The sequence below is a fragment of the Microtus oregoni genome, unplaced genomic scaffold, assembly GCF_018167655.1.
Source record: "Microtus oregoni isolate MIOR12 unplaced genomic scaffold, Mior012 000038F_ref0000394, whole genome shotgun sequence".
Taxonomy (NCBI): domain Eukaryota; kingdom Metazoa; phylum Chordata; class Mammalia; order Rodentia; family Cricetidae; genus Microtus; species Microtus oregoni.
In genome coordinates, this window is record NW_024543097.1 from 10,963,234 (window position 1) to 10,983,416 (window position 20,183).

General features: G+C 42.9%; 1 protein-coding gene across 5 annotated transcripts in view; it reads left to right on the top strand.

Annotated features, from left to right (window-relative positions):
- The first annotated feature begins 817 nt into the window (after nucleotides 1-817).
- The window catches only part of Ankrd12 (ankyrin repeat domain 12), a 117,000-nt gene continuing 97,634 nt past the window's right edge, over nucleotides 818-20,183 (top strand). For 2 of the 5 annotated variants that reach the window (XM_041631917.1, XM_041631920.1), the window contains exon 1: nucleotides 939-1,071. The gene's annotated coding sequence lies outside the window, so the exon portion shown is untranslated. Of the gene's footprint in view, nucleotides 1,072-1,331; nucleotides 1,454-20,183 lie in introns of those variants that run through there. The other 3 variants (XM_041631918.1, XM_041631922.1, XM_041631919.1) reach the window with 3 other exon arrangements.

A 20,183-nucleotide genomic window follows, 5' to 3' on the forward strand; every position in this document is an offset into this window, starting at 1 on the left:
GTGAGATGGTAAAATTTCCTCACACACCCCATGAGACACAGGGTCACACGTGGGCAAATTTATTGAAATTTCTGTCCAGAAAGGTCACAGGATCGATCGTGTGGCTAGGAGCGGACGTAATGCAGCGTTCATTGCTACCAGTGATCATAACGGTGCTTTTTTTTAATTTATTTATTATGTATATAATGTTCTGGGCACCAGATCTCATTATAGATGGGTGTGAGCCATCATGTGGTTGCTGGGAATTGAACTCAGGACCTCCGGAACAGCAGTTTTCTTAACCTCTGAGACATCTTTCCAGCATAACGGTGCTTTGGGGACTGGGTGCGACCGGCCGGGAAGCAGCTGTCTGCACGCACTGCGGCTCGGACGCCAACGCGGACCCGCCCCACACCGCCGAGATGCCCTCCCGCCGGCGCGACCACCGCTAGCAAACCCGTCCCGGTCTCCAGTCGATCTGCGGCCCCAACTCAAACCCAGCAAAACTAGGTGCGTTCCCTTCGCCGAGCGCCGGCACCGACGTCGCCTTGCACGCGGCTCCCACCGCTCCGCGGGCGCGGCTGGCCCGGGAGGCCCAGGACTTCCGGCCCCCTCCGCCCGGTTCCGTTCCGCACGAACGCAAGCCACCACCGCCGCCGCCGTGCTCGCCGAACCTCCGGAGAGTCAGGGACGGGCGCGTCGGGGGCGGGGCACAGCGGTCACGCCGCCCGTCTCGTGCCTGCAGGAGTCACGTGCCCGCCGGGGTCACGTGCTCGCGCCGCAGCCAATCGCAGAGAACGCTGTCCAGGAGCAAGGAGGCTGTGGTGAGAGACCGACCAAGACCGGAGATGTTTTCAAGCCTGGCCCCGGCGGCATTAGGGGTTGTTGCAGCGGCGGAGACACCGGCAGCGGCGGCCACCCGGAGGCCCTCGATCAGGGGCTGAACCCTTCTGCGTCCGCCGAGCCTCGGGTCCGTGCGGGCCAGGGGGGCGTGGCGACCAGAGGGGAGGAAGGAGGGCGCGGTTTCGAGTCTGTCCCGGGCACCAGGGAGGAGACCCTCAGTTCTGTGCCCCGTCTCCTCCCCGGAGTCAGGTAGGGGGTTGCGCCTCCGCCAGCCGCACCCAGCCGCCACGCGCCGCCCGGCCCGGTCCGGCCCCAGCCCGCGGCGCGGCGCGGCTGTCCGGACCGTGACAGGCCGTTGGTGGCCGCCCCGCCCGGCATCCTGACGGGTCGAGGCGCAGGTGGGGCTGCGGCTGGGCGACGCTCGGGCGGCGGCTAGCGCGAGCGCCTTGGCCGCGGCTTACCGGAACATGGCGCGGCCGGGAGGGCGCCGCCAGCGCACCGGGACGGGCGGCATCGCGGGGGCGCGCCCTGCTGCCGCGCGCTCCCGGTGCCAGGCGCGCTGCGTGCGCGGATGTCGGTCGGAGACACGGTGCGGGCCGGGGCGTAGGAGGCGCGGTGGGTCCCGGGAGAGGTGCGTGAAAGCGAAAGAGCTGCGGCTGGTGTTGTCAGTTCTTTCTTAAATGCCTGTGCGACCTGCCCTTGCCGGCGCTGGGCGATTAGGTCTGAGTTTGTGCCAGTTCCGGTTGGGATGATGTTCGGCGACCCTTAGAGCACGTTGGAATCTTAGATCTGATTTTGAAGAGTTATATGGGGTGACGCATCCTTCAGGATCCAAAGCGTTGAATAAACGGTTGTCGAAAGAGGTCACCGAAACCCAGCTGACAGCTGTTTTAATAATCACAGTGAGAATCGTTGAGGATGGAAGTGGACAGAATTGCACTAGTTGAACACGTAGGGAACATTTGAAGCAGTGTGTTGTAGGTACTGTAATTTCCGCTGGACACCTTGTAGATCCAGCAATCGATGACGCTTTGGGATTATCACTAATTCTGTGGTTGAGATGAACCCTGCATTCTCAGTTATGTGTTTCTTCTTGTTTTAAAATGGTCTGAGTCGATTATGAAGGAAGACGAACTCTTCATGTACTCATTAAAAACATATGCTTAAGTCGGCCGTTAAAAATCTTGGTTACTGATCTTTTTCAATTTCGTCAGTCTTTACACAAAGGCTTTCCTGGAGATTAACTCAGAACTGGCAATATGTGCTCTGTTGGTGTCCAGTTTAAACCACTGCGTTAGAATCGCCGACGTAAGGATGAAGATGTTCTGTTACCCTTTAAGAACATTTCAGTACAACATTTAATATTTTAATACATTTGTTTACGTCTGTAGGTATGGGTGCAGAGGTTACAGGAGTTACAGAGGTTCCTAGAGTTGGTTCTCTTTTTCTACTGTGTGGGTCCTAGAGCTCCAATTCAGGCCCTTGTTTTGGTTTTAGGTAGCTTTTACACTCTGAGCTATCTTGACTCCCTACTGTGAACTTTTTGATAGGGCTTTCATTTGGGTTAAAAGCAAAAATATATAAAAATTCGAAAAGCTTCTCCCGGACTTGATAGAGTGAGAAAGGCTTGACACTTAAGAAACCTTTATGCTTGATAGAAGCACTCATCAAATTTCTGATGCTCAAGAGGGGCGGTGGTGGCGCAAGCCTTTAATCCCAGCACTGGGGAGGCAGAGGCATAAATCTCTGTGAGTTCGAGGCCAGCCTGGTTTACAGAGCGAGTTTCAGGACATCCAGATCATTACACAGAGAAACCATGTCTCAAAAACAAACAAACAAGCAAACAAAAAACTCAACAACAACAAAAAAATCTAAGGCTCTACATGACAGCTCAACTCAGGACAAACAGTTGTTCAACGAGGTGTTCTGTTTTGGAGAAAGGAAACCAGAGAGTTAAGTGTATATTCATTTGTAGAAGATTTAAAGCTGGAGAAGTAGAAAGAAGATGGATCAGCTGCTGCTGCCTTAAAACAAAGTCAATGTTTCTTTGAACTTTAAAATTGTTCCTATGCAGCGTATTTTATTTTTGTTTAATCAAATAACAGAGGGTCTTACTGGCGGGGGAGTTGGAGGTCTTTCTCAATTTCTTACAGTTTCTGTATTTTAAAGTTGTTAACATAGTTTATGGACTAAGCAGAGTTGGAACAGTGGGAATCTCTGGGTATGCATCCTATGAAGTCTGTTTGAGGAGGAGTTAAGAGAACAATAGTGAAAGAGCCCAGTGGCTAAAAATGTACAAAACTTTTTTTTTTTTTTTTTTTTTTTTCGAGACAGGGTTTCTCTGTAGCTTTGGTGCCTGTCCTGGAACTAGCTCTTGTAGACCAGGCTGGCCTCGAACTCCCAGAGATCCGCCTGCCTCTGCCTCCCGAGTGCTGGGATTAAAGGCGTGCGCCACCACTGCCCAGCGGTTTTTGTTTTTTTTTTTTTTTTGGAGTACAAAACATTTTGTAAAAAAAAAAAAGTATTGTTTTTTTTTTGTTTTGTTTTGTTTTGATTTTCAAGACAGGAATTCTCTGTGTAGTTTTGGTTGTCCTGAAACTCACTCTGTAGAGCAGGCTGGCCTTGAATTTACAGAGATCAGCCTGCCTCTGCCTCCCAAATGCTGGGATTAAATCCTGCACTACCACTGCCTGGCTTTTGTATTGGTTTTTTATTTATTTATTTTTTAAATATTTATTTATTTATTTATTTATTTATTTATTTATTTATTTATTTATTATGTATACAATAGTCTGCCTGCAGGCCAGAAGAGGGCACCAGACCCCATTACAGATGGTTGTGAGCCACCATGTGGTTGCTGGGAATTGAACTCAGGACCTTTGGAAGAGCAGGCAATGCTCTTAACCGCTGAGCCATCTCTCCAGCCCCCCAGTTAATTTTTCTTAAAAAAATTTTTTTGAGACAGGGTCTCTCCCAGATTGGCTTTAAATTCAGAATGTCGTTGAGGGATCCTCTTGTTTACTATACCTTTTTTTTTTTTTTTGGCAAGCTCTCAACTGAGTTACATCTCAGCTCCTGTTCCACCACCCCCTTTTAAAAATGTATATTATTTTTTAAATATATTTTGTTTTTATTTTGTGTACATTTATGTTTTGCCTGTGTGTCAGTGTAAGGGCATCAGAAGCCCTGGAACTGGAGTTACAGATGGGTGTGAGCCTCATTGTGGGTGCTAGGAATTGAACCCAGGTCTCTAGAAGAGCAGTTAGTGCTCCTAACCACTGAACCATCTCTCCAGCTCCTTAAAGGTGTCGGTGTAGGCATGTACGGGAGTGCAAGGTGTCGACAGAGGAATTGACCCTCTGGTACTGGGGTTACAGGTGGTTATGAGCCATCTGATGAGGGTGCTGGGACCCCTCATCCACGCAATACTCAACCCCTTTTTAATGTTTTGTTTCCTGAGTGGGTCCTCTTAAATTGACTAGACATACTTTTCATCTTTCTTGTGTTAGCCTCCCAAGTACTTCAGATTATAGGCTTGTCCTACCAGTTCTAGTTTTCTTGAAGAATATTAATTTCAGTCTGAAAAGAGAACGGTTAATGAGATTAGTCATCTCTGTCATTGTAGGAAGTTTAACTCCTCCAGCATATAGATTTAAGAACTTTGGAGTAGCATCAATTAGGTAGAACCTCCCTTACACTTACAGTGGGACGCTTCAGGATTGTCTTTCTGACGGGGAATTTATTGCTAACTTAACATGTATTTGTTATACCCATGTCATGTACAGGGCATATTTGAAGAATTAGTCTTAGGACTAGAAGTGAATTCACATTTTCTAGTCCATGTCCTTCATTTTTTTTTTTTGATTTTTCGAGACAGGGTTTCTCCGTAGCTTTTGGTTCCTGTCCTGGAACTAGCTCTTGTAGACCAGGCTGGCCTCGAACTCACAGAGATCCGCCTGCCTCTGCCTCCCGAGTGCTGGGATTAAAGGCGTGCGCCACCACCGCCCGGCCATGTCCTTCATTTTTCAAATGAAAAAGTAAAAGCTTGGTAAGAAGGTACATGACTTAGAGTTGTCTATATAACCTTAGTGATTTGTCTAGAAGTTTCTTGCTGTGAGATGCTAATGTGTCCTTTATTTAGGAGTAGCTTTATGATGTAGAAGAAAAAAAGACCGTGAACTATAACTGAGAAAGTATAGATTTAGGTTCTTTTTGTCACTTTTATTTTTTCTGACAAATCCTGTAACATTCAGAACTTTGTATTCTTCACTTACCAAAAATAATTTCCTGGGGTTGTAGAGTGCCTGCTTGGAATGTGTGAGGCCCTGTTCAGTCAGCACCATCACTAGCACTAATATTATTGTTATTATTATTTTTATTCATAATTTCCACAGTTGTTGGGTAGAACAAACGAGAGCACACCAGGAATTACATTATACACTGGGAACTTTTATACAGATGATGCTACTTTTACAGAAAATGTAGTTCTCGAGCATAACAAGATGCTTCACTTTAGTTCCTAGACTTTTGCTTAGCCCCAGCTTTGTTATTTTCTGCACCTGCTATTTTGGGGATTATAATTCCTTGTAGATACATTTTTCCCCAATCCCTACTTAGTCCTAATCTTGGTAAAGAGGCTTATGAACACTAAACATTGCTTTATCCCTCCGATTTCTCTTGGAGAATATAAAGTACAGCGTTTGAAAACATTCTTGTTATACACTCATGCATGCATAATTTGTTTCCTTAGCAGGCAATGGCTTTTTAAAAGCAATAGTGAACGTATTGGTGAGAATTTGTCTTTCTGGTTTCCAGATATGGCTGAGCCAGAAATAAATTTTCTTTATAAATTTGATTTTTAATAGCTCATATATATTCTGAAATATATAAAAAATGCTGTGGTGGCTCATGCCTGTAATCCCAGTGCTTAGGAGGCTGAGGTAAAAGACTCGCCCCAAATTCTAAGCCAACCTAGCCACAACATGAGTTAAAGGTCAGCAGCCTAGGTTAGAGTGAGACCTTGCATAAATATATAGAATATGTCATAGCTTTGTCCTTCCTTCCTTCCTTCCTTCCTTCCTTCCTTCCTTTTTTTAAATCTTTTTTGAGACAGGGTAGTCTTATGTAGCCCTGGGATACCTGGAAGTCTCTATGTAGACCAGGCTGTCCTTGAACTCACAGAGATCCATCTGCCTCTGCCTCTCTAGTGTTGTATTTATTTTTTATTTAAAGTGCACATTTTTCTAGTGTTTTCATTTGATATTGAAAATCAGCAAATTGTTACAATGTTGCTTAGATTATCAGAGTATTTTTAACTTTGAACACACAAAATATTGATTATCAGCCATTCATGCCTTTAATCCCAGCAGGGAGGCAGAGTCGGGGATATCCATGAGTTGGAGGCCAGCCTGGTCTAGAGTGAGTTCCAGGATGACCACATTGTTTGAGTGCTTTGTGGGAGTCTTGTTCAAGGTTTAGTCAACATTTCATAAGCCTATAAAACAGTGTTCTAACATGGCAAATTAAGCTGATGCTGTGGATAGTTATGAGATATTAGGTGTTCACAAGCTAAGTAGTAACAGCTCTGTGTGTGTTAGCCATTTCTCTCTGGTCCCTCTTTAATGAAAAGTGGTTAGCTGTTTCTAAAGAACTCTAAGGTAATATTTATTAAATCTCATAGTCCATGAAAAATGAGTGAAGAGCAGTTGTTCTTCCAACTGGGCAGCCAGAGAGGAAAATGAGAATAAGTATTTTATAAGAATACTGGAAAATAAGCCAGTAAGGTTTTTGCAAGATGCATGTGTGGGTTGTTCTCTATTTCTCCCACCCCCTTTCATTGTTGGAGGTAGATCTCATGGCCTCAGACTTGCTGGTCAAGCACTGTACTGTATCTCTGAGCTCCATATCCAGCCCAAGATAAGGAGCTTGTCACCAAGAACTTGAGTTGGTTCTTCAACCCCACGTGGCAGGAGGAGAGAACTGGTTCTTGAAAGCTGTCTTCTGACTCCATGTGCATACTGTGGCACATGTGTGTCCCCAAAATAAATGTCGAAGAAGTGAGATGCACTAATCCCAGACCATAGTGACTAAAGGAGAAAAAGAGCATACTGAACGCATGTAGCTCTTTATAAACGTCTAGAGCCAGCGAAGGGAAATTTGAGTTTGTCCAGGTTAGAAAATAGTGTCCAAGAAGAAGTTTCCAGATTTCTTACTAGCGAGGCCTTCCAGAAGTCTGCCAAATTAAAAATTTTAATTTTAGTCCCTAGAAAGTTTAATTGAAACATAGGACTTAAGTATACAAGGTAAATTATGAAGTAAATTATAGTGTAGAAGTTATTTTTTTTAAATTCTTAGAATATAAAAGTTGTTTTGTCTGCTGGAGAGGTTGCCCAGGGTTTAAGAGCACTTCCAGTTTTTTCCAGAGGACCTGAGTTCAGTTTCCAACATCCACATCAAGTGAGTTACAACCATATGTAACTTCAGCTCCAGGGTAGCCAGCACCACACACACACACACACACACACACACTCCTCTTAACAGTATTTTCCATATCCAGACCCCCTAACAGTTGTCTGTTGTACTGAAGTTGGTTACAAATATGTAGTAGTTTGTCTTTTAGAATATCATTATGTATTTGAACTACAATTGGAATAATTACCACAAATACTAGCAGTAAATACTTTTAACTATTGAAATTTACAAGTGTATGTCATAGTTTTTCAGATTATTTTCCCTGCAGGGAATTTGCCCTCATTCTGTGTCCAATTTTCATTGTATTTATTTATTTATTTATGGTCTTTTGAGATAGGATCCTGCCATGTAGTCCAGGCTGAGCTGGAACTCACTTTGTTGACGGATAACCCCTGAATTTGTGATCTGGATAACAGGATTGTACCACCAAAACTAGCTTCTACCTTCTAATGGAGAACAAAAACCATATGTGATTCTCTTTTCTGCCTAGAGTAGCTATATTGACTCAGGATAAAAGAAGGCCTTAAAAGTTACAGGGATTTGCTGTTAGCCTTGTTTACTAGTGAACTCCAGGCTAGCCTAGGCTACATAGTGAGACATAGTCTCCTTCCCCAAACAAACAAAAAAGTTACAGTGGTTTGAGTTTACAAAGTACATTTTACATCTGAGTTCTTTGATTTTCACAACTATTTGTGAGCCATAAAGATTTGTCAGCTAACTTCATGGATCATGGATGGAATCTAGGTTAAAATTGCTGAGAGTCAGCTTAAACTGCTTTGAAATTCACTTGTGAGTGAGAAATGTGAATAAACCTAAAAGAATAACAAAGAAAGACAAGTATTTTAAATAGCTGAGGTGATTGATCATCAGTAGGGATTATTTAATCTTCAGAAGTTATTCCCATCTTCCAGGACGTATAAAACACATCACAGATGAAATAATATGCTATTTAACATGCAGTTGAATAGGACAAAAAATAGCTTTTTACTGAGTTTCTGTTTTTCTTCATGTTATGAAAGGTAAACAAGAAGTTTCTTGGTAGCATCTCGGCTTACTCATTCTGTCCTTTGTTGTGAAGAAGGAAACTCTGTGGCTCTTCATTCTCCTGGCGTCTGTGCTCTTGCTCTATAGATGGCTATTCAAAATAAATAATACTTATATGGGGATTTACATAAACTCACATTTGTGTTAAAATTATATTATCACTTTTATTCTAATATTTAAAAAATACTTTTTTTTTTTTTTTTTTATTTTCATGTGGTACCTGTGTGGTGGTCAGAGAACAGCGGATGGGACTCAGTTCCTGTAGATCCAGGCATGTAGCTCAGATCCTCAGGCCTGACAGCAAGTGCCTTACCCAGTGGTCTACCCCACTGGCCCTTCACTGTACTTCTTCTTCTTCTTTTTTTTTAATGTATACAATATTCTGTCTGCATGTATGTCTGCATGCCAGAAGAGGGCACCAGACCCCATTACAGATGGTTGTGAGCTACCATGTGGTTGCCAGGAATCGAACTCAGAACCTTTGGAAGAGCAGGCAATGCTCTTAACCTCTGAGCCATCTCTCCAGCCCCTTTCATTGTACTTCTTAAGGCTTTACTCTGTGTTGTTGTAGAATGTATTTGTCTCTAGCTATATGAATTTGGATATTAGCTAATATATGGAAAATAGTATTTATATTTATGAATTAACCCTTCATATCCTTTAGACATTTTTTTCTCTTTGTTCCTTATTCAGATTTTTAGGAGTTATAAGAATTAAGCAAATAATACTCTAACATGTATATTGCAGTTTTTATATTACTGAGTTAACTAGTGCTACTGTTAGATCAGAAAACTATGTAGTAGGAAATATTTTAGTTGTTCTTTAACCCCTTCTTCTCCTGTCTTCTCCTGGTGAACATTATTAGATTTTCACAACTTTTATCTTAAAATTCTTTTCCTTTGGAATCATGGCTTTTACAGCCCTTTTAAAAGCCTCAGAAGAAACTTGGAATTGAATCATTCCACTTTTACTATCCCAGTTATGACTCTGGTAGTTGTTTGTGTTAGTTGCTGTATGACTTCATATAGAATGTTCTTACTGTGTAGCCCAGGCTGGCCTGAACTTGTGACAATATTTCTGTCCCTAGGACCTGGAATTAGCAGTGTGAGGCACTAGATTGAACTCCTACCTATTGCTTTTATATACTCATGTTGTCAGAAAGTAGAGTGGGGTGGGAGGGCGAAGGTGCGAGAATTGTGTTTGGAATGTAAAATGAATAAGAACTTAAAATAAAATAAAATGGTTATTTTATATTTTTATATTATTATTATTACTATTATTAATGAAGATAGGGTCTCATTGTATAGTAGCCCTAGTTGACCTGGAACTTGCTGTGTAGACCAGACTAGAACTCACAGAGATCTACCTGCCTTTGTTTTCTGAGTACTGTGATTATGGGAATGCCCAGTCATGCCTAACTTATTTTTTTTATTTATTTGTTTATTTTTGTTTTTTCAAGACAGGGTTTCTCTATGTAACAGTCCTGGCTGTTCTGGAACTCTTTTTGTAGACCAGGCTGTCTTGAATTCACTGAAATCTGCCTGTCTCTGCCTCCCAAGTACTGGAATTAAAGGTGTGCACCACCACCGCCCCACCTTTATTTTTTTAATTATTTTATTTTATGTTTATTAGTGTTTTACCTGCTTGCATATCTGTGTACCAAGTACCCACAGAGGTTAAAAGAGGGCATATGTGGCAGTCAGCAGGTTGTTAAGGGCAACAACTGATTGATTCAGCTATTTTTTCAGTTCATTCCATTCAAGGTAGCAAGTGAAGTCATGCTTGGCAAATAAACAGTATAAGCAGTTCTCTAAGTAAGTAAATCACTAAATAGATCAATAAACCAGCATCTAATAATGAGTATATATATATTTTTTTACTTCATTCCCTCCTTCTACCTTCACAACTCCTCATGAATCTATCTTGAAGAAATGGGTAGGTACTCCTGACTTAGTATCTTCTACCTTCACAACTCCTCATGAATCTGTCGTGAAGAAATGGGTTGGTACTCCTGACTTAGTATCTTCTACCTTCACAACTCCTCATGAATCTATCTTGAAGAAATGGGTTGGTACTCCTGACTTAGTATCTTCTACCTTCACAACTCCTCATGGATCTATCGTGAAGAAATGGGTTGGTACTCCTGACTTAGTATCTTCTACCTTCACAACTCCTCATGAATCTATCGTGAAGAAATGGGTTGGTACTCCTGACTTAGTATCTTCTACCTTCACAACTCCTCATGAATCTATCGTGAAGAAATGGGTTGGTACTCCTGATTTAGTATCTGTATCGTGCTCCATTGGCTCTCTGTTGTCTCTCGCCCCTTAATCCTCTCTAACAACTTTGGCATTTTCTTGTACCATTCCTGACTGATTGCATAAAAACAATATTTAAAGCCTTGCACACGCCCTCCCCCCCTTTTTTGGTGGTAATCAAGTCTGATCAGTCCTCTGGTTTTGGAGGATTGTTGCTCTCTAGGTGATTCTGAAGAGTAACTGTTTTCCTGAACGACAGGTAAGTTTTTTTGATCTGAGTAGAGAGCTTGTGTTGAACTTGTTGGTGGATGCTGTTGCAGTGGTATCTGTGGTCCTGGGCCCTATCAGAGTCGTTCCTAACAGGACTGATAAAAGAGTACAGGAGTTTTTGTATTTCTTGACTCTAAAGGATGTAAATGTTGTTGAACCTCACTTCCTGGGTGCACATCTATGTTGGGGCCCAAGAATACAAGTTTGCAGCTGTCTTCTGAGGCAAGTGAACTGTGCCCCATTAGCAGCTATTGCTCTTTTAACTAGTCTGGTACAGTCCTTTTAATTTTTTTTTAAAATGAGATAGGGTCTCTCTGTGTAGCCCTGATTGTCCTGGAACTCGCTCTGTAGACCAGGATAGCATTAAACTTAGAGATCTGCCTTCTTCTGCCGAGTGCCAGGATGAAAAGTATGTGCCACCATTTTACAGCTTTAATTTTTGTACATTGGTTTTTCCTGTGACCTGAACACTAGGTGGCCCAGTTAAGCACACCCCTTTTGTGTTGGTTATTCAGTCTGCTCCAGTATAAATAACCCGGCTTGCAGGTAAACACATCCTGCAATCCTGACCTGGGTTAAGGAGCTCGTGGCTGGCATTTATTAAAGCCAGCATTTTGAGACATGGCTTTCTCACATGAATAACTTCTCTATGGCCAGTCTCCATATTATTCCTTTTTTCCTTTAAGACCCATTACAACCTTAACCACTTTGTCCCTCTGTGGGAGCTTCCTTTCAGGTCCCTTTTGTGGCAGAGTCCACACAACCAGTATTTAAGACTACTAGGTTCCCCCATAATTTTTTTTTGGGGGGGGGAGGAGATGTCCTCTAGCAACTCATCCATACGCTGTCACTATCTGGGGCCATCTCCAAAGAGAATCATAATTTGTTTTCCAGTATAGGCAGTTCCCACACAGCAAGATGAACTTTGAGGGACATTCCATGGCTCGCTTGTTTCCAAGTATCCCCTGAAGGAGAAAAGGATGAACCCCTCTGTGGGGCAGTTAGTTATATTGGTGGGTGTCGAGGAATTGAAGTTGCCCTGGAACAGATTGCTCTTCAGATGAATTTGTATGCAGGGGTACTAACTCGAGTGTACTTGGGAGGACACCAGGAGGTAGAGTAGGAGCTGAACCATTGTTCCCATTCTGAGGTAACTTTTGAGATGGTCAGTGTAGAGGCTGGTTGAGTCTGGGACTCTCGTGGTTGACTCCTGGCTTGGGTCCACAGCAGCATTGGTGTAGGTGCTGTGTAGCCTACAACTGCTGGTGACACCTGCAACTTTAAGAACTGAGGGAGTGGTGAGGATTGGGCAATTTTTCATGCATATCAGCCAAATCTTTCAAGAGCTGCTAGAGGCAGGTGTGTCCATACTCTCAGAAGTCCCCTGAGTCCCTTGGGAGCAGTGGAGGTGGACAGCCAGACATGACCTTGAAAGAGGAATTACTGCATCCACCCTAAACACTATAAGTGGCAGAATTTCTGGCCAAGGGAGCCTGTGTCTTGGCAGTGTGTGGCCACTGCTATTTTAAAGGTTCGATTCATTCTCACAACTCGGCCTGATGATTGGGGGCAGTCCCCTGAGTGCAGCGTTCACACTGATCTTCTGTGCAGGTAGGAAAAGCTTCCACCCACACTGCAAAGTACACACGGTAAACAGCAAATCTCAGTACCTTTGCTGGGTTGACTGTCAGGAAAGTCCACTTCTAGATGCTCTTTTCTGTCAGTGTGGGAACCTCGGGTCCCTCCCTGGATTGTTCCAAGTATGCTATAGACATGCTTTGCTGGCTTGTTGGGTCAGTGTTGGCAGCCTCAGAACCATCAAATACCTTTGGAACAATTCTTACAGGGCAGTTTTTCTAGATGGGTTGCTTCCCGAGCTTGTTGAACTAGGCTGGGAGCTGTCATCTCTGGAATTAATTTTCTTATCTGAGGTAATTGGCCGGTCTTGATTTTTAGTAGCTCTTTGATCAGTTGTTCTTTTCCTTTCTTCCGGCTTCTGTGAATGAACTCTGGTAGCACCTGAGTGTAAACATACCTTTTAGGATGGGGGTAATGGAGGGGTCTGTGGGGTCACCTTCACAGAGGGCAGTCCCGTCTGCCAGTTGGTTTCTCCAACTCACTTGACCTTGACTCTTATGTCAGTGTGATGGTGTGCCACTGTCACAGCCGTGGGCCCAGACAGCTTCTTGGAGCCAGAAGATATTTGTCTCTGTTTTTAATTTCTTTGCCCTCTGAGGTAAGTAGTCCCTTTCTTGATGTCTTGCTGCTTTGAGTCTCTTGATGTGAGGAGCTGTTCCCCCTGTTGTTGGCTTCAGCTTCCATCAGTGAAAGGTTCCATGTCTGAATTGGAAAGTGTCTTGTCCTTTAAGTCTAGCAGTGAGGAGAAAAATCACTTAAAAATTTTCTGCAGTCATCGAGGGGCTTTTCCTCCTAACAGAGCTAACATCTTCTTGGATGAGGGGAGGGCCTGGGAAATCCCTTAGTGCTAGGGCAGATACCATTGGACAGATGAGATCAGGTGGTCTTGAGCTTTTGGCACTATGTGGTGGTGCTGGCAGTTGGAGCCAGTAGGGAGGCAGCATCATGGGTTTCCTTCTGGGGAAGATAATGGGAGTGTTTTCTTGGTGTTTTCAGACTTAACAGTCTTTATGGAACTGTGTAAGTCTCGTATCAGGATTGTGCAGACCCTGTGACCAGAAAAGTTCCCTAACCAGGAGTTGGGGGATTTTGTATGTACCTAACCCAGTGGAGTGGAGAGGACCAACTTCTCATTCAAGCAGGTACTTGCCTAGCTGGCAACCTCACAGGGACTTAAGACATCTTACCTTAGGGCCACATGTCATGCTTAGTTACCTCCTATTACAGGGATCAAGTGCCCATTCAGGTGAAAAGACTTCAGAGGAACCATAGGTTGGATCCTATCAGATCCCATAGGTCTGGGGCCATGGGACCATTGCAGGCATTCACACATTCATTTTAAATTCCTAGTCTATTTCTGTAGAGACCAGTACCAATGCGTTAGTATCTCTTTGAGGTTCTTCTTTGGAGACTGTGCCACATCAGTATTCCATCCAGGCCATGGATGCAATCTCCTGTGGGGTGATTTAAGCCTACCGGTATGGTTCTTTCTTTCCAGAAGTTTTTACCTGGTATGGACATCAGCCTAGTCCAACTGATGGTAGACTAGGAGGCCCAAATTCCTGGGCCTCCTGGTCCCTTGGCACTGAGTGCACAAACTTCCAAGTTCCAGAGACCTTCGATGGACTGAGACCAGAAAGTGGTAGTCTTTCTCATACAACGATGATAATGGTGAGGACATCTCACTTGGGTCTCCAGAAATGTTTGGGAGTTTTCTAGAACAAGCACTCCAACACCACTGAGAGGGGAGAGAGGTGTCACTGTGGTCTGAGACCTTTCAAGAACCTTTCATTGGTTTTGGAGTATATAGACAGAAGTTTCTGTCCCACCCAATCCTGCAGCCACTCAGTTCCAAAGAAACACACAGAGGCTTACATTAATTATAAGCAATTTGGCCTATTAGCTCAGGCTTATTATCAACTAGCTCTTAAAATTTAAATTAACCCTTAATTCTTGTCTGTGTTTAGCTAGTAGCTTGGTGCCTTTTCTCTGCAGCGTTGTTACTTTGCTTCCTCTGCTTCTGACTGGTGACTGACTGACTGCCTTTCCTTTCCCCATGATTCTCTTAATCTGGTTGCCCCACCTATACTTCCTGCCTGGCTACTGGCCAGTCAGTATTTTATTAAACTAATACGAGTGACAAATCTTTAAGGTAATACTAAGCATTATCCCACAGCAGGAATGCTTAGTCCAGAAAGATATCTGCACTACCACTGTACCCATCACCACACAGCAGCTACTTTACCTACTGAGCCATCTCCCCAGCCCCAACTTTTAGGCTGCTGAAAGCTTTGTTTCCTTGGGAAGGTAACTTACAGAATGGGGGGATGTTTCATGTAATTTGCTTGTACTTACCCCCTTTGTTCTCCCTGTCTCGTACCCTACATGTTCCACTTCTTCTTTCAGGCCTATCATATTTTAAAATATAGATTCCACATATGAAAGAAAGCATGCAGGATTTGCCTCTGAGTCTGGGTTATTTTCCTTAACATGATGATATCCAGTTCCGTTTATTTACCTGTGACTGACGTAATTTCAGTCTTTAATGACTGAATAAGATTATTACATATAGTTATATAATCAATAAAACAATTATATTTGCTATGTTTTCTTTATCAGTTGATTCCATAATATGACTTGTAAATGGAGGTATCTCCATTGTATGCTGGTCTAGATGAATTCAGGTTTATACCTACGAGTCGTGGTAGGTCGTTTTATAGCCCTAGCTGGCCTGGAGTTCACTATGTACAACAGACTAGCATTGAATTGGGAATGATTTTTTTTTCTACCCCTGTCTTCTGAAGGTTGGGATTACAGGTGTTACCTGTATACCTGTGGTAGCTCTAAGTTGTTTTTTTTTTTTTTGGTTTTTTTTCGAGACAGGGTTTCTCTGTAGCTCCCAGAGATCCGCCTGCCTCTGCCTCCCGAGTGCTGGGATTAAAGGCGTGCACCACCACCGCCCGGCGCTAAGTTGTCTTTTTAACTGGCCCTAAGGATGACCTTAAATGTCTGATCCTCCTATATCTACCTGCTACATACTGGGATTATAGGCATGTGCTGCTTTGCTCTGTTCCTTCAGTTCTGGGGACTGGACACCAGACTTCATAAATAGTAGGCCAGTACTCTTCCAGCTTTGCTGTAGTCTCCAATCTTTCTTTTAGATCTTTTGGTACTGATTTCCATAGTATCTGTGCTTACATTTCTACCAATAATACATAAAGATTCCTCTCTACTTTTTCTAAAAAGACCTTATACTGCAGTCTGTTTGATTTATATGCCTTCTCCCATTATCTGTCATTTTTAAAGTATAATTGTTATCAAAGCTAAAGAATACACTTGTTTTTTTACAATTTTATTTTATTTGTTGTTATTATGTGCCCGATGTATGTGTGCTTGTATGTCTGCATGTATGTAGATATACATGCTACAGTATAATATCTAGGCCAGAACACAGCTTTATTGAGTCAGTTCGCTCCTTCTATCTTTACATAGGCCCTAGGGTTCTAACTTAAGTACCAGGTTTTTCAAGGCCAAGTCCTTTACCCACTGACCTATCTTGCTGGCACAAGATAGGTTTATTTTCAAAGAATTGAGTTAAAGTGGCGTTAAGTTTTATTTAGGAATAAACTGTGAGCAGTATTTAGAATGTCACAAGGATTATTCATAAGTAGTATGGTATGTGAAAAGTATGGCCTGTAATAATATGCTTTGGTGGAGGATGGGAACAGGGTAAATGAATAGGCCTGAAAAGACAGTTCAGTGGTCAGGAGGAGCACTTGCTCCTGCAGAGGACCTGGGTTCATTCCCAGCTCTCACATGACTGCTAACAACAATCCTACAGGCTCTGATAACTTCTTCTGGTCTCTGCACAAGACTGCTGCACAGATATACCTGCAGGCAAGACAGTCATACACCTAAAAATAAATACTCTTAGAGTTGGGCATGGTGTTGCATACCTTTTTGAAACATTCAGAAGGCCAAGGCTGGCAGATCCCTGCGAGTTCAAGTCTAGTCTGGTCTACTTAGCAAGTTCTAGATCAGCCACGTCTACACAGTAAGATCCTGCCCCAAATAAGTAAATAAATAAAATATATTTTTTAAAACAATTGAAATCTCTTTAAGTAATTTAAATGATACACAAATAGCATAATGAATGAAAGGATTAATATTTTAAATTCAGTTAAAGCTGTATCTACACATCCTAGATGTATTCTTACTGCCATTTCTGCATGTATTTCCTCAACAGTTTGTTTTTTCTCCTAGCTCTCTGTGAGTCTCTTTTTAAAAAAAAGTATATCCCAAGTGTGATTTCTGTAATGAAGCCCTGACCTTTTCCCTTTTGATTCTGTTGCACATTGTATGTAGCACGGAAGAGTGTCTGCCTAGAAAATTGTTAAGATTGCAAACATGACTGAGAAGTTTATTTAAAAAAAAAACCTTTTTTCATTTATTTGTTTATTATGTCAGCCAGTTAGTTTCACTGTGTATCCCTGCGTAGGTAGCCTGTACTTGGTATGTAGACAGACTGACTTTAAACTCAAGAGATCTACCTGCTTCTGTCTTCAGAGTGCTGGGATTTACTTTGAATTTTACCTGAAGTTTTACTTGTATTCTGCTTTGTTTGCAGAACAGATTTGATAAACTTAGGTTGAAAGTCTAACAAGCAATCATTTTAAGCATGCTAGTCTGGTAGCATTATGTAGCAGGGGTCTGTGAGGCAGTAGAGAATTGCTAACACATTTGGATTGATTTTTTTTCTCTTTGTTACTCTGTGTTAGTGGTATTTTACCTTCAGGAGCTTACTAGTTTGTAAAAAGAGAAAGGGTGTTGTAAAGTTGTTTTTAGAATTTTCAGGGTTTCACCTGACCTTTTGGAGTCTCTAAGCTTTTCCCACTGTCAATGGAGGTTACTGTAGTTGATACTAGATGCTTTGAGCATTGGTAATTTTTCTTTAGCTTCCATTGCCAAGAATGGAGGAGAAGGTACCATTTTCTCTTGAGCTGTTGCAGCTCTCTACTGGCTTGTGGAGGTTGCAAAGATTTTTAGAACTCTTTAGGGCAAAAGAAGCTTGGTTAACTCCATTCATTTTAGCAAGTCATGCCAACCCTCTTGATTGCAAACTAGTATTTTTTTTTCTTTTGAGACAGAGTTTCTCTGTGTAACACTGGCCATCCTTGAACTCATTTTGTAGACAAGGCTGGCCTAAAACTCTCAGAGATCCACCTGCCTCTGCCCAAATGCGGGGACTAAAAGTATCCGACTAAAAGTATCCACCACCACACCTGACCCTTGACATTTCTAGGAGATGCACTCTGGCAGCAAACTTCCTGTTCCTTTGGGTATTACAGTCTTTCCCTTTCTTCTACAGCGATCTCTTATCCTAAGGTGCAGGAATTGGGACTAGGCATCACATATATCTTGTTCTACATTTTGATTGATTGTGGTTTTCTATAGTGGTTTTAGCCTGTTTCAAACAGATGTTTCTTTGCTGAGGCATGAGAACTTCATTTGTGTGTAGCTGAAAGGGTAAATATTTAGAATGTAGTTAACTGGTTAGATTAAGACTTACGACTTCAGTTGCTCTGGGTAGTTGGCTAAGGTTTTAAGTACTGGGCATGGCTTCCTTCTTGTTGAGGAGACTTAAGTCCAATTAGAAAACTATTGGCTGGTGGTCTGGGCTGTGCCCCTCACCAATACACTAGTACTGGCTTTGACTTTTCTTTAAACAGTGGTGTGCATGTGTAGGAAATGACAAACAAGTACATCAGATCATATGAGGAGGTGCTCCTCAACTGCATGACGGTCAGATGGCCGTTTATCAGCACCATATTTATTTGTATTTTCTCAGCAGATATTAAGGTACAACTATGGTTTCTCAGTGGTCTTTAAAAGCCAGGAGTTCTTACGTGGCCCAGTTGTGAAGCCATGTCTAGTTGTGTGGAGTCAGTGTCGTCACTGGCTCATGCTGTCACGTGCGTGCGTTTGTCTCTGCTGCTTGACCTCATGGGACTCACCCTCTACTTCAATTGCCCTAAACACAGCCCCTCCCAAGCACCGCTCTTCACCAGCGGCAGAGCTATCTGTTCGGGACGCCTCACTCACACAAGATCTGCCTTGGGAAAGTTAATATATTTTAAATTATTTTAAAAGAAAAAAAAACTATTGTTTTCTGCCAAGGTATGCATGTCATCTTTGCACCTGTATAGTTACTACATCATGCTGGTACTGGTCTGTAGGCATCATTTTGGGGTAGGAATAGTAGTTTGCTCTCTCCCTTGACATAGCATCTTCTGGTGATGTAGGAGTGTCTTCTATCTATCTATTGATTTCCTTGGTTAATTAATAAACTGCTTGGTCTGATAGGTCAGAACATAGGTGGGTGGAGTAGGCAGAACAGAATGCTGGGAGAAAGAAGCAGAGTCAGGCAGACGCCATGGAGCCAGCCGCCAGGTCAGACATGCTGAATCTTTCCCGGTAAGCCACCACCTCATGGTGCTACACAGATTATTAGAAATGGGTTAATCAGGATGTGAGAGTTAGCCAATAGGAGGCTAGAACTAACGGGACAGGCAGTGTTTAAATGAAAACAGTTTGTGTGTTGTTATTTCGGGGCATAAGCTAGCCAGGCGGCTGGGAGCTGGGCGGCAGGAAGCTGCTCGCCTCATCACTACAGAGTGGTGCCCAACATGATGGACTAAATCCACTTAAAAACCTGACTCAGCAGCCATAGCAGGAAAAAAGCTGTGTTAAATTGGTTAATTCTAACTACCTGTCAATCATGCTCATCACTTGGCACCCAACTTGGGACTCTTAATCCCAGGGTCGTGGGTTCGAGCCCCACATTGGGCGCCAAGTATGGGCATGGTCGACCAGTAGTTAGAATTAACCAGACCAGCTCAAAAACAATGAATATAATTTAATAATTGGAAATGGAGAAACTCACACGACCGGGGTTTAGCAAGCACCATGTGCAACTGAGAGAGGCAAAACAAGGGGAGGGCACCTGGATTCCCAGGTCCTTCTTCCCTGGCCCCAGGTGGCCACACCCTAGCCAAATGTGATTGGCTGCGCTTCCCCATTATTCTGGTACCATGAGAAGTAGTCCTCAGGGACAAGGCTTTTAGATCAGATCCAGCTTAGGTCTTCTGTGTCCTGTGTCCAAAGTGTGTGATACGTTCAACAAAAGGAACTTCGCTCTGAAGAACAGTAGGAGTAGCCTATAATGTTTTTGGAATCCCTTATATAACCTTGACCAACAATTCAAAACTCATGCCTCCTGTTGGGGTTTTTACTATGGCTCTTGGGGCTGGGGGGGGTGGTATTACCAGCCCAGATGGAAAATTTTCAGTTAAAATTTATGTATGTATGTATGTATATATATATATACACACACACACACACACACACACACACACACACACACAAATGTCTATCTTTAAAAATATGCATATGTTTTTGTCAGTGTGGAGAAGTGCACATGAACATAGATGCCCACAGAGTCCAGTGACAATGGATCCTGCTGGAGGTGGAGGTTTTCATGGTTGTGAGTTGCTTGGCAATGGATACTCAGGTTCTCCGAAAGAGTGGTATTGCTCTTAACCATGGAGCCTCTCTATGGCTTCTTGCTTACTTCTATTAGAATATAAGTACAGTGGATAAATGCTAATTGCTTCTTTAAAT